Genomic DNA, 12,546 nt, shown 5'->3' with positions numbered 1-12,546 from the left:
ACAACACCATCATTCAGCATGCCTTCTTTAACTAAACTCCACCTCTGGTTTTTACTGGTTTTAGATTTTCCTTTTCCAAAGCTTCTTTTATTTTTTCCAATTCCAGTTTCTTCAAAAAAAGTCACAAAACAAAACTCCAGGGCTTAACGATGGTAAGTCCTCAGTGTCCTTGAGGAAGAAGCAATATCTAAAGCCTCACACAACACATTTAATTATTATTAAAATACTTTTACAATGTACTTTCACACATTCTTTTAAGACTTTATTCTCAAAACCTATTTTATAATTCTGAGCAGTTGTTTAACAGATAGTCTTGAGTATACTTATCTAAAAACTTTTCACTGGGTGCCTCCACAAAATTTCTCACAGTCTTGTCTGTATGTTACACCTTAAAAAAACACACACACATCAAAGTTAACAAAAAGACTAATGGAATAATAGTGGTCCACTCTCAGTTTTAACATCAGAGAGAATGTTTGCTGGAACGCTTTGGAAAAAGTGCTTGTGTGAATGAGGCATGTAAGTGCTTAGGTAAAGTAGAAAAGTGCTGTTTAAGAACTAGTCTCACTACAAATGGCAAACGCCCAACTTCCATAATACAACAACATTATTCTATAAGGTTCATTATGTAATAGAAGGGAATCCCCGAAATAATATATTATGCTCTAAAAAAATCACTTTCTCTATCACCAGTCCGTCAATCCTGCCTCAGAAATTAGCAAATAACAGCAAATCACACAGTCAGTTTCAACAAATCTAATACCAGCATACTTAAAATTTATTGTCAAATTATTAGACAGACCTTCAGGAGTTATAAACAACCCATAGCCACAACAGAGAATGCAGTGCACTTAATCGTAATCATATCTGTTCAGATACTCATGTTGCCACTTTATTAGATACTCAGCTTGGTACATGTGTTGTTGCTTTATTACAGACACCGATGATGACCTCCTTCAGCTTGTCCGTGGAAACACCAGTTCCCATGTGTTCCCATGCCAGCAGAGAGATATAGTCCTTACAGCATGTCCTGGGTCTGCCCTGAGTCCTCCTCCTCACCTCACCCAGGAGGCGCCCAGGAGACATCCTTGACAGATGCCCAAACCACCTCAACTGGCTCCTTTCGATGTGGAGGAGCAGCAACTCTGCTCTGAGCCCCTCCTGGGTGACTGGACTCCTCACCTTGTTTCTAAGGGAGAGGCCAGCCACCCTTTGGAGGAGGCTCATTTCCGCCGCTTGTATCTGCGATCTTGTTCTTTCAGTCACGGCCCACACCTTGTGACCACAGGTGAGGGTGGGGATGTAAATTGACTGGAAAATGAAGAGCTCTCACACTCAGCTCTCTCTTCACCACGACGGACCGGTGCAGCGTCTGCATCACTGTGGCCACAGCCCCAATCCATCTATTGATCTATTGATCTTCTGCTCCCTTCTCCCGTCACTAGTCACAAGAACCCGAGATAATTAATCTCCTCCATTTAAAGCAGGAACTCGTCCTTGACCTGGAATGGGCACTCCATCCGTTTGCGGCTGAGGACGATGGAGGTGCTGATTCTCATTCCGACCACTTCACACTTGGCTGCAAACTGTTCCAGTGTGAGCTGGAGGCCATCACTAGATGAAGCCAATAGAACCACATCATCTACAAAAAGCAGAGTTGAGATTCTGAGACCACCCAAGTGAAAGCCTTCCACCACTTGGCTACTCCTAAATTCCGTCCATAAAAATTCTAAACAAAATCGGGAACAAATGGCAGCCTTGACCTAGTTCATCACCCACTGAAAATGAATCTGACTAATTGCAGGGTATGCGGACCAAGGTCTTGCAAAGGTTGTATATGGTTTGAATTGCCCGTAGCAAGGGCCCAGACACCCTATACTCCTGAAGCACCTCTCACAGGACACTCTGAGGCACACGGTCACATGCCTTATACATGTCCAAAACACATGTCGACTGGTTTGGCAAACTCCTATGCACCTTCAAGTAGCCTTGAAAGGATAAAGAGCTGATCCAGTGTTCCATGACCAGGACGAAAACTGCATTGTTCCTCCTGTATCCGAGGTTCGACTCACAGATGCACTCTCCTTTCCAGCACTCTGCTATAGACCTTCCCAGGGAGACTGAGGAGTGTGTTCCCCCATAGTTGGAACACACCCCCAAGTCCCCCTTTAAGATAGGAGCCACCACCCCGGTCTGCCAATCCAGAGGCACTGCCTCTGATCTCAACACAACATTGTAGAGTTGTGTCAACCAAGACATTCCTACAACATCCATCCAATTGCCTCAGTGACCTCACCCCGAGAGTTAGGTGAGTCATCCCCCTTGTCCCCAGACCCTGCTTCCACCACGGAAGACGTGCCAGTGGGATTAAGGAGGTCCTCAGTTGAAGTCAGCAGCGCTCCACCTGCACTATACACAGTACAGGTAGAACGCCACTTCCCCCTCCCAAGTTGCCCGACGGTTTGCCAAAATGTCTTTGAGGCAGTCTGAAAGTCTTTTTCCTTGGCCTCTCTAAACTCCTCTCACTCTCAAGTTTTGGCCTTAGCCACTGTCCGATCCGCATTCCACTTGGCCTGTCAGTACCTGTCATTCTTCAGCCTACTGGCTTCCTTCACCTCTAGTGTCCACCATTTGTTTCGGGGGTTACCACCACGACAGGCACCAACCACCTTGTGGCCGCACCACAGTGCAGATGTTCAGATGTTCCTCGGCCTGGAGCACATTCTCTTGTGACAACCTCTCCAACATGTGCAGGTTTGCTCTCAGGTCCAGGAGGCACTGAATTTCATTTTTAGCTGGGCTTGGAGCTTTCTTCCAGTTTCCTTTAATTAGGTCCAACATCCCCTGTGACTTCCGGCTGAACGGTCACTCGGTGGGCGAAAATCCCATGGTGGCCTGAGGAACCTCCCACACTGCAAACAACGTAGGATCTAATTAGCAGTTCCAATTGCGTTCGTCTGTGTTAATTAACGTACGAATTATGAATTTTAAAGTCTTATTCAGCTGCTCCAGCAACCCTTCAGTCTGAGGGTGGTAGTCACTGGTCTAAAAAGATTTAATGCCCAGTAATTTGTACATTTCTTTTAGTGTGTGAAACCTGAACAATGTCCCCTGGTCAAATCAGTATCTCTTTTTCATCACAAAATTGCTCTAGTGGGAAATTTCCTTTAGAGTAAATTGCTAGAGGTGGCAGGGCCTCGCAAGAAGGCCCTGCTGTCTCCTCCACAGAGTCAAGGTTGGACAACCTCGTCTCCCCACTGAGTGCAACACAGACACTACACTGCACAATTGGTCACAAAAACATCCCCACATATTACCCCAACAGGTTATGAAATCCCAGCCAGTCTGTCCCCAGAATTAATGTGTCAGGTGCGAGCTAACTGCTGCCTTGACTCTATATATTCTACCCTTATATTTTATTTATATTTTATAGCGACACTATGGGACATTTGTGTATGACCCAAGGCACACACCTGACCTCCACCCACTCTGCCTCCAACAATGCCCCTGCCCGAACAAGGGTTTGGTGGACCAGGGTCTGTGTGCAGTCCAAGTCCAACATAGTCACCATGACAGTCGGATAGCCACCCCGCTCATGTGTGCTTTTCTTTATATTGGACATACACCTTGCCTGGAAGTGTCCGGTTATTTTGCACAGATTTGGCATTTCCAGCAGGGTTAAGCCCATTTAATCCCTTTCTAATGAACCAGGACTCAATACCAAAAATGCCAAAGTAGCAGTCAGAAGTGACCTCTGTTGCACATCCCAGCTGACACCTGGCCCCTTGCTCAGTGAGCCAGCAGGTTAGGTTACCCTCACATTTGTGACACACATTGTGACACACATATTACTCCAAGCTAAACACATGCAACTATTTATTCCAGCATGTATTTATTTCATAACTTATTTAAAATGTACATTTGAACTAAAGGGATTCTGTAGTTTTGGGGATGTGGGGAATTCCCGTTGGTTAGACATCACCACACGCACACCTTGCCTAGACATTAAGTCACGTTCTAAAATTCAAGAACAGTGCTACATGTTGCCAACAGTTCCATATTTTCTCTTTCTGTACTCTCCTCCTTTTCAGCTCACCTCATCATAAACTCATCATATTATGTGTCATGATTTACTTTTGTTTGCGTTTGACAAGGTCTGCGGTATTGCCACAAACTGCAGATTGGCTGTTTGTGGAGCTGAAATAGCTCTGCACATTCCTTCACTTGTGATCAGCCCTTATTTTCAACTGAGTTAGGACACAAGAGCCATGGCTTATGAATCATGGATTTATGAGCCATGGCTCATGAAGAGAAGCTTTATGAGCTACACAACGTGCTTCTGAAAGAGAAGCTCCATGGCTTCTCTTTCAGGTTTTGGGTTGTGGGGTGCCAGGGAGAAGGTCTCTTGCACAGTCACAGTTCATGTGGAGGGAGAGAGAAAGTCAGATTCTTACAAAAACTTCAGCAAGATCATGATAGATGGGGAAGGTTCAAAACTAGGTGCCACGATCTGGGGATAATCAAGGTGTGTTCAATATATGGCAGCGTGAACGTGTATTGGTGATTTTATAGTTATATAAAATGGTGATGGGTATAGTTACCCAAGAGCAGAAGCAAGATGGGGTTTGTATTATGGTTGGTTGTAGCAAGATCTTAGGAAAAAGATGTAAGAGGGATGTTAAGACCATTCAGGCTCAATGTTCTCAGTCTCCCTCAGAATGCTGTCAAAGCTCTGTCAAAAGTGGGGGTTGAAGATCTTGCAGATGGGGGCTTCTGCCAGACATTTATTGTTGGACCAATCAGTGATTATGTTTTTGAAGCAAGGGGTGTGCAAGGACAACAGGTGTGGGGGGCATCAAAAATGAACAGAGTTAAGTACTCACAATGGTTACCCAAGAGCAGAAGCAAGACTTGTTTTGTATTATGGTTGGTTGTAGCAAGATCTTAGGAAAAAGATGTAAGAGGGATGTTAAGCTCTTAAGGCAGATTTATATGCAAAAAGTTTTGTTTTGCCCCAGAATCATTAAAAGCACATAGAAGAATAGAGTAATTTTCAATTCCTGAGTTGCAGGACTCATTAGCTGAGGTAGGGAAGATTCATTCTTGAGTTTACCCCCCCAGGGTCCCTACTTCGACTGACAGGCTTGGGAAATGCTGAGGTTCTTGGTGGTGTTCATTAAGTCTCACACAAATAGAAGCAAGCTGATAAAAGGTACCAGGCAAATCTTTCGAAACCAAATTGCTTTTCATTTTGCCCTATACTGGGATATTTAGTTTAGTTTAGTTTAGTAATTTAGTTTAGTTAGTTACTGTTCTTAATGTCTTGGAGCAACTGTGACCACATAATTTCCTATGGGATTAGTAAAGTATTCTGATCTTATTTTGATATCCGAACTGTGGCCTAGTTCCATAGAAGTGGGGCTTAAAAGCTTAGAAGGGTGGCTGTTGCTCAGGAGGTAGAGCAGGTCATCTACTGATTGGAAGGTTAGTAGTTTGATCCCTGGCTCCCCCAGTCTGCATGTTAAGTAAGCAAACATAAAGCGTAGTAATTGTGTGAATGAGCAAATGTGCCATGTTGTATAAAACACTTTGACTGCTCTGGGAGAGTAGAAAAGCGCTGTATAAGATGTTTACCAAAGCTAAAGAATCTGCATCCCTTTCTACTTTTAAAGACCCTAGGAATCTCAAGTAAGCTTGCAGTCTGAGAGCAAACTGCTTTATTGGAATGATATGATAGCTCTTTAAGATAAGATGGGGCCTGATTATTAAGACCTTGTGAGGAGAAGGATTTTAAATTCAATTCTTGTTTTAACCCTCTCAGGCCCGAATTAAGTTTTTTGTTGCTAATGCACAACCAAGTCCTGCAGTGGTACTTCTGAGTAAAAAAAAACTCATAAAATATGTATGTGGCGTAATCAGGTTGTTAGGTCTTAACTGTTGCAAATCTGCAACGTCTGCCTGGAGAGGGTTAACAGGGAGGCATAAAGAAGGAGGCATGAAGAAAAGCTAAGATGGATGTAATAACTTTATTGTAAATGAACCTAAAAAGCAGACTCAATATCATGATGCAAGTTTTTATATATATATATACAGTGGGGCAAAAAAGTATTTAGTCAGCCACCGATTGTGCAAGTTCCCCCACTTAAAATGATGACAGAGGTCAGTAATTTGCACCAGAGGTACACTTCAACTGTGAGAGGCAGAATGTGAAAAAAAAATCCATGAATTCACATGGTAGGATTTGTAAAGAATTTATTCGTAAATTAGGGTGGAAAATAAGTATTTGGTCACCTCAAACAAGGAAAATCTCTGGCTCTCACAGACCTGTAACGTCTTCTGTAAGAAGCTTTTCTGTCCCCCACTCGTTACCTGTATGAATGGCACCTGTTTGAACTCATCATCTGTATAAAAGACACCTGTCCACAGCCTCAAACAGTCACACTCCAAACTCCGCCATGGCCAAGACCAAAGAGCTTTCGAAGGACACCAGGAAAAGTATTGTAGACCTGCACCAGACTGGGAAGAGTGAATCTACAATAGGCAAGCAGCTTGGTGTGAAAAAATCAACTGTGGGAGCAATCATCAGAAAATGGAAGACATACAAGACCACTGATAATCTCCCTCGATCTGGGGCTCCACGCAAGATCTCATCCCGTGGGGTCAAAATGATCATGAGAACGGTGAGCAAAGATCCCAGAACCACACGGGGGGACCTGGTGAATGACCTGCAGAGAGCTGGGACCAAAGTAACAAAGGTCACCATCAGTAACACACTACAACGGCAGGGAATCAAATCCCGCAGTGCCAGACGTGTTCCGCTGCTGAAGCCAGTGCATGTCCAGGCCCGTCTGAAGTTTGCCAGAGAGCACATGGATGATACAGCAGAGGATTGGGGGAATGTCATGTGGTCAGATGAAACCAAAGTAGAACTTTTTGGTATAAACTCAACTCGTCGTGTTTGGAGGAAGAAGAATACTGAGTTGCATCCCAAGAACACCATACCTACTGTGAAGCATGGGGGTGGAAACATCATGCTATGGGGCTGTTTTTCTGCCAAGGGGACAGGACGACTGATCCGTGTTAAGGACAGAATGAATGGGGCCATGTATCGTGAGATTTTGAGCCAAAACCTCCTTCCATCAGTGGGAACTTTGAAGATGAAACGAGGCTGGGTCTTCCAACATGACAATGATCCAAAACACACCGCCCGGGCAACAAAGGAGTGGCTCCGTAAGAAGCATTTGAAAGTCCTGGAGTGGCCTAGCCAGTCTCCAGACCTCAACCCCATAGAAAATCTGTGGCGGGAGTTGAAAGTCCGTGTTGCTCGGCGACAGCCCCAAAACATCACTGCTCTCGAGAAGATCTGCATGGAGGAATGGGCCAAAATACCAGCTACTGTGTGTGCAAACCTGGTAAAGACCTATAGTAAACATTTGACCTCTGTTATTGCCAACAAAGGTTATGTTACAAAGTATTGAGTTGTATTTTTGTTATTGACCAAATACTTATTTTCCACCCTGATTTACGAATAAATTCTTTACAAATCCTACCATGTGGATTCATGGATTTTTTTTTTCACATTCTGTCTCTCACAGTTGAAGTGTACCTCTGGTGCAAATTACTGACCTCTGTCATCATTTTAGGTGGGGGAACTTGCACAATCGGTGGCTGACTAAATACTTTTTTGCCCCACAGTGTATATGTATATATATATATATATATATATATATATATATATATATATATATATATATATATATATATATATGCCTTCTTGTTTTACTTTTACTAAGAAGGCATCGGTGGGCAAGAGACGAAAACAGGGCGTTGTTGGAATGCCACTACGCAAGTAACCCCGGCGGAAGGGGCTACATGAATAGGAGCACTAGGTGCGGTGACTCCCAAGCTAGGCGAGTGGCTCCAGCAGATCCCGGGAATAACATCGGAGATCTCTGTCCAGAAGAGCACAGTCCTGGGAACAGCTAAGATACTGCGCAGGACCCTCAAGCTCCCAGGCCTCTGGTAGAGGACCCGAGCTTGAAGGATAAACCGCCCGCAGGGGCGTGCTGGGTGTTTATATATATATATATATATATATATATATATATATATATATATATATATATATATATATATATATACATATATACATACATACATCTCGGTCGTTGTGTCCTTGGGCAAGACACTTCACCCGTTGCCTATTGGTGGTGGTTAGAGGGCCCGGTGGCGCCAGTGTCCGGCAGCCTCGCCTCTCTCAGTGCACCCCAGGGTGGCTGTGGCTACAATGTAGCTTGTCATCACCAGTGTGTGAATGGGTGGATGATTGTGTATAGTGTAAAGCGCTTTGGGGTCCTTAGGACCAAGTAAAGCACTATACAAATACAGACCATTTACCATATATATGTCTCCTGTTTGATATTTATTCCTGTTGTATTCTATTTATATTTTGTTCAAAGTGCGGCTGGGAAGAAGGCAAGCTGAGCAGGCAGAAACTATTGGCTGTGCTGAGGAACAGAGGGGTTCTGTGAACAAACAGGATGGATTTTGGATCACCACAGCCATCTCCTAACCCTCACGATTAACAAGTACCTTCAGGTGTGAGGAGGTGAGCTCAGGGAAGCACTGCTAAACTACAGGGAGTGCAGAATTATTAGGCAAGTTGTATTTTTGAGGAATAATTTTATTATTGAACAACAACCATGTTCTCAATGAACCCAAAAAACTCATTAATATCAAAGCTGAATGTTTTTGGAAGTAGTTTTTAGTTTGTTTTTAGTTTTAGCTATTTTAGGGGGATATCTGTGTGTGCAGGTGACTATTACTGTGCATAATTATTAGGCAACTTAAAAAAAAACAAATATATACCCATTTCAATTATTTATTTTTACCAGTGAAACCAATATAACATCTCCACATTCACAAATATACATTTCTGACATTCAAAAACAAAACAAAAACAAATCAGCGGCCAATATAGCCACCTTTCTTTGCAAGGACACTCAAAAGCCTGCCATCCATGGATTCTGTCAGTGTTTTGATCTGTTCACCATCAACATTGCGTGCAGCAGCAACCACAGCCTCCCAGACACTGTTCAGAGAGGTGTACTGTTTTCCCTCCTTGTAAATCTCACATTTGATGATGGACCACAGGTTCTCAATGGGGTTCAGATCAGGTGAACAAGGAGGCCATGTCATTAGTTTTTCTTCTTTTATATTCTTGCCAACCACGCTGTGGAGTACTTGGACGCGTGTGATGGAGCATTGTCCTGCATGAAAATCATGTTTTTCTTGAAGGATGCAGACTTCTTCCTGTACCACTGCTTGAAGAAGGTGTCTTCCAGAAACTGGCAGTAGGACTGGGAGTTGAGCTTGACTCCATCCTCAACCCGAAAAGGCCCCACAAGCTCATCTTTGATGATACCAGCCCAAACCAGTACTCCACCTCCACCTTGCTGGCGTCTGAGTCGGACTGGAGCTCTCTGCCCTTTACCAATCCAGCCACGGGCCCATCCATCTGGCCCATCAAGACTCGCTCTCATTTCATCAGTCCATAAAACCTTAGAAAAACCAGTCTTGAGATATTTCTTGGCCCAGTCTTGACGTTTCAGCTTGTGTGTCTTGTTCAGTGGTGGTCGTCTTTCAGCCTTTCATACCTTGGCCATGTCTCTGAGTATTGCACACCTTGTGCTTTTGGGCACTCCAGTGGTGTTGCAGCTCTGAAATATGGCCAAACTGGTGGCAAGTGGCATCTTGGCAGCTGCACGCTTGACTTTTCTCAGTTCATGGGCAGTTATTTTGCGCCTTGGTTTTTCCACGCGCTTCTTGCGACCCTGTTGACTATTTTGAATGAAACGCTTGATTGTTCAATGATCACGCTTCAGAAGCTTTGCAATTTTGAGACTGCTGCATCCCTCTGCAAGATATCTCACTATTTTTGACTTTTCTGAGCCTGTCAAGTCCTTCTTTTGACCCATTTTGCCAAAGGAAAGGACGTTGCCTAATAATTATGCACACCTGATATAGGGTGTTGATGTCATTAGACCACACCCCTTCTCATTACAGAGATGCACATCACCTAATATGCTTAATTGGTAGTAGGCTTTCGAGCAAATACAGCTTGGAGTAAGACAACATGCATGAAGATGATGATGTGGACAAAATACTCATTTGCCTAATAATTCTGCACTCCCTGTATAGGTAGAGGTGGAGATCGAAGTGAATCTGCTCTGATAGTGCCTAGATGGAGAAAATGGAAAAAAAATTAAGTTTGGGTCAGTTCCAAACATAATTATAATAATATAATTGTATTATTATAGTTATGTTACACATTTGTGTAGGTCGAAAACCCCTCTCAAATTTGCCTTGTATTGGCCTATAGACAACCCCAGCTGTCAGTAAACAAATACCTATGGAAATCCATAGGTATTTGTCTTCCATCTTCTTTGACTTATCTGGGGGCTGGGTTGCAGGGACAGCAACCTAAGTAGAGAAACCCAGCCTTGCTTTCCCCTGACACCTCAAGCTGGTCTAAGGGGACACCAAGGCATTCCTATGTCAGCAGAGAAATAAAATCTCTCCAGTGTGTTCTTGGTCTGCCCCAGGATCTCCTCTCAGTGGGACATGCACCTGTAGAATAGGAAGTCCTCGAACACTTCACCCAGGAGGTGCCCAGGAGGCATCCTTGACAGATGCACAAACTACCACAACTGGCTCATTTTAATGTGGAGGGGTAGTAGCTCTGCTCTGAGTCCCTCGAGGATGGCTGAACTCTTCACCCTGTCTCTAAGGAAGAGGCCAGCCACCCTTCGGAGAAAGCTCATTTCCGCCACTTGTATTAGCTTGCTCTTTTGATCACAACCCAAAGCTTGTGACCATAGGTGAGGGTGGGGACATAGACTGGCTGGTAAATCGAGAGCTTGGCTTCTAAGCTCTGCTCTCTCCACAATGGACTGGTACATGGAACGCATTACTGCAGCTGCAGTAATGCATCTGTAGATTGTCTTCTCCCCTCTAGCCTCAGTCCTGAAGAGGACCCAGAGATTTTGCCCTCCATTTGGGCAGTTACTCACCCCTGTGCTGGAGTGGGTACCGGCTGAGAACTACTGCGTCAGACTTGGAGGTGCTGATTCTCATTCTCACCGCTTCACACTTGATTGCAAACCACTCCAGTGCAAGCTGGAAGCCACTCCCTGATGGAAACAACAGAACCACACTATCCAATAAAAGCAGAGACAAGATTCTGAAACCACCCAAGTATAGGCTTTCTGCCACTTGGCTACACCTAGAAACTCTGTCCATAAAAATTATGAACAGAATCAGTGAGAAAGGGCAGTCCAATGTCCATCAGGAATGTGTCTGATTTATTGCTGGCTGTGTGGACTAAGCTCTTGCGATGGTTGTATAAGGATTGAATGGCCTGTAGCAACAGACCAGACACACCATACTCCCATAGCATGTCCCTCCAGTGCCCCACTCAGGGGCTGGGTACTCTGAACTGCCGCTTGGCGCATAAGCACTAATGACAGTCAGGACCCGTTCCCTGACCCGAAGGCGAAGGGAACAAACCCTCTTGTCCACTGGGAGAAACCCCAACATACCAGCAGCAAGCCGAGGGGATATTAGAATACCCACCCCAGCCTGACGCCTCTCACCAGGGGCAACTCCAGACTAAGACAGAGTCCATCCCCTCTCCAAGAGACTGGTTCCAGAGCCCAGGCCATGTGTTGAGGTGAGCCCGACTGTATCTAGCCAGTATCTCTCAACTTCACGCACTAGCTCAGACTCCTTCCCCACCAGAGAGGTGACATTCCATGTCCCAATTGCCACTCTTGGTAGCCGGGAATTGGTCTGCCAGGGCCTCTGCTCCTGGCTGCCGCCCGACTCACATTGCATCCGACCCCTACGGAAGATGAGCCCATGTCCCTTTTTCGGGCTGTGCCTGGCCGGGCCCCATGGACTAAGGCCCAGCCACCAGACGCTCACCCTCAGGCACCCTCCCTGGGCCTGGCTCCAGGGTGGGGCCCTGGTAACCCTATCCCGGGCAGGGTGAACTGTTCCCTTGATGGTCTTTTCATAGGGGTCTTCTGAATTGCTCTTTGTCTGGTCCCTCACCCAGGACCAATTTGCCATGGGAGACCCTAACAGGAGGCAAAAGCCCCTAGACAACATAGCCCCTGGGATCCCTGGGACACACAAACCCCTCCACCACGATAAGGTAGCGATTCGCGGAGGGCAAATTTGCAAAAATTTGACACTACTTGTCATGATTCGGCCGTGTGGCAGGCAGGATGAGGACCCAAATTGCAAACTCACAGACACGGGGGATAAACTCAAAATGCAGCTTTATTGCTGACAGGTGATAAACAATAACGATGATACAAAAGCAATGCAAAACTACACTAAACTGGGAAAAGCTAAAGTAACATATACCGGAAGACACGGGGAGAACCACACACGGCATGAGGGAGAACGCGACGCCGAACAGAGGAAGACGCAGACAGAAATACACAGAGGGTTAACGAGGAGAGTGGGAACACACGGGGA

The sequence above is a fragment of the Astatotilapia calliptera genome, chromosome 15, assembly GCF_964374335.1.
Source record: "Astatotilapia calliptera chromosome 15, fAstCal68.1, whole genome shotgun sequence".
Taxonomy (NCBI): Eukaryota; Metazoa; Chordata; class Actinopteri; order Cichliformes; family Cichlidae; genus Astatotilapia; species Astatotilapia calliptera.
This window is presented reverse-complemented; position numbering follows the sequence as displayed.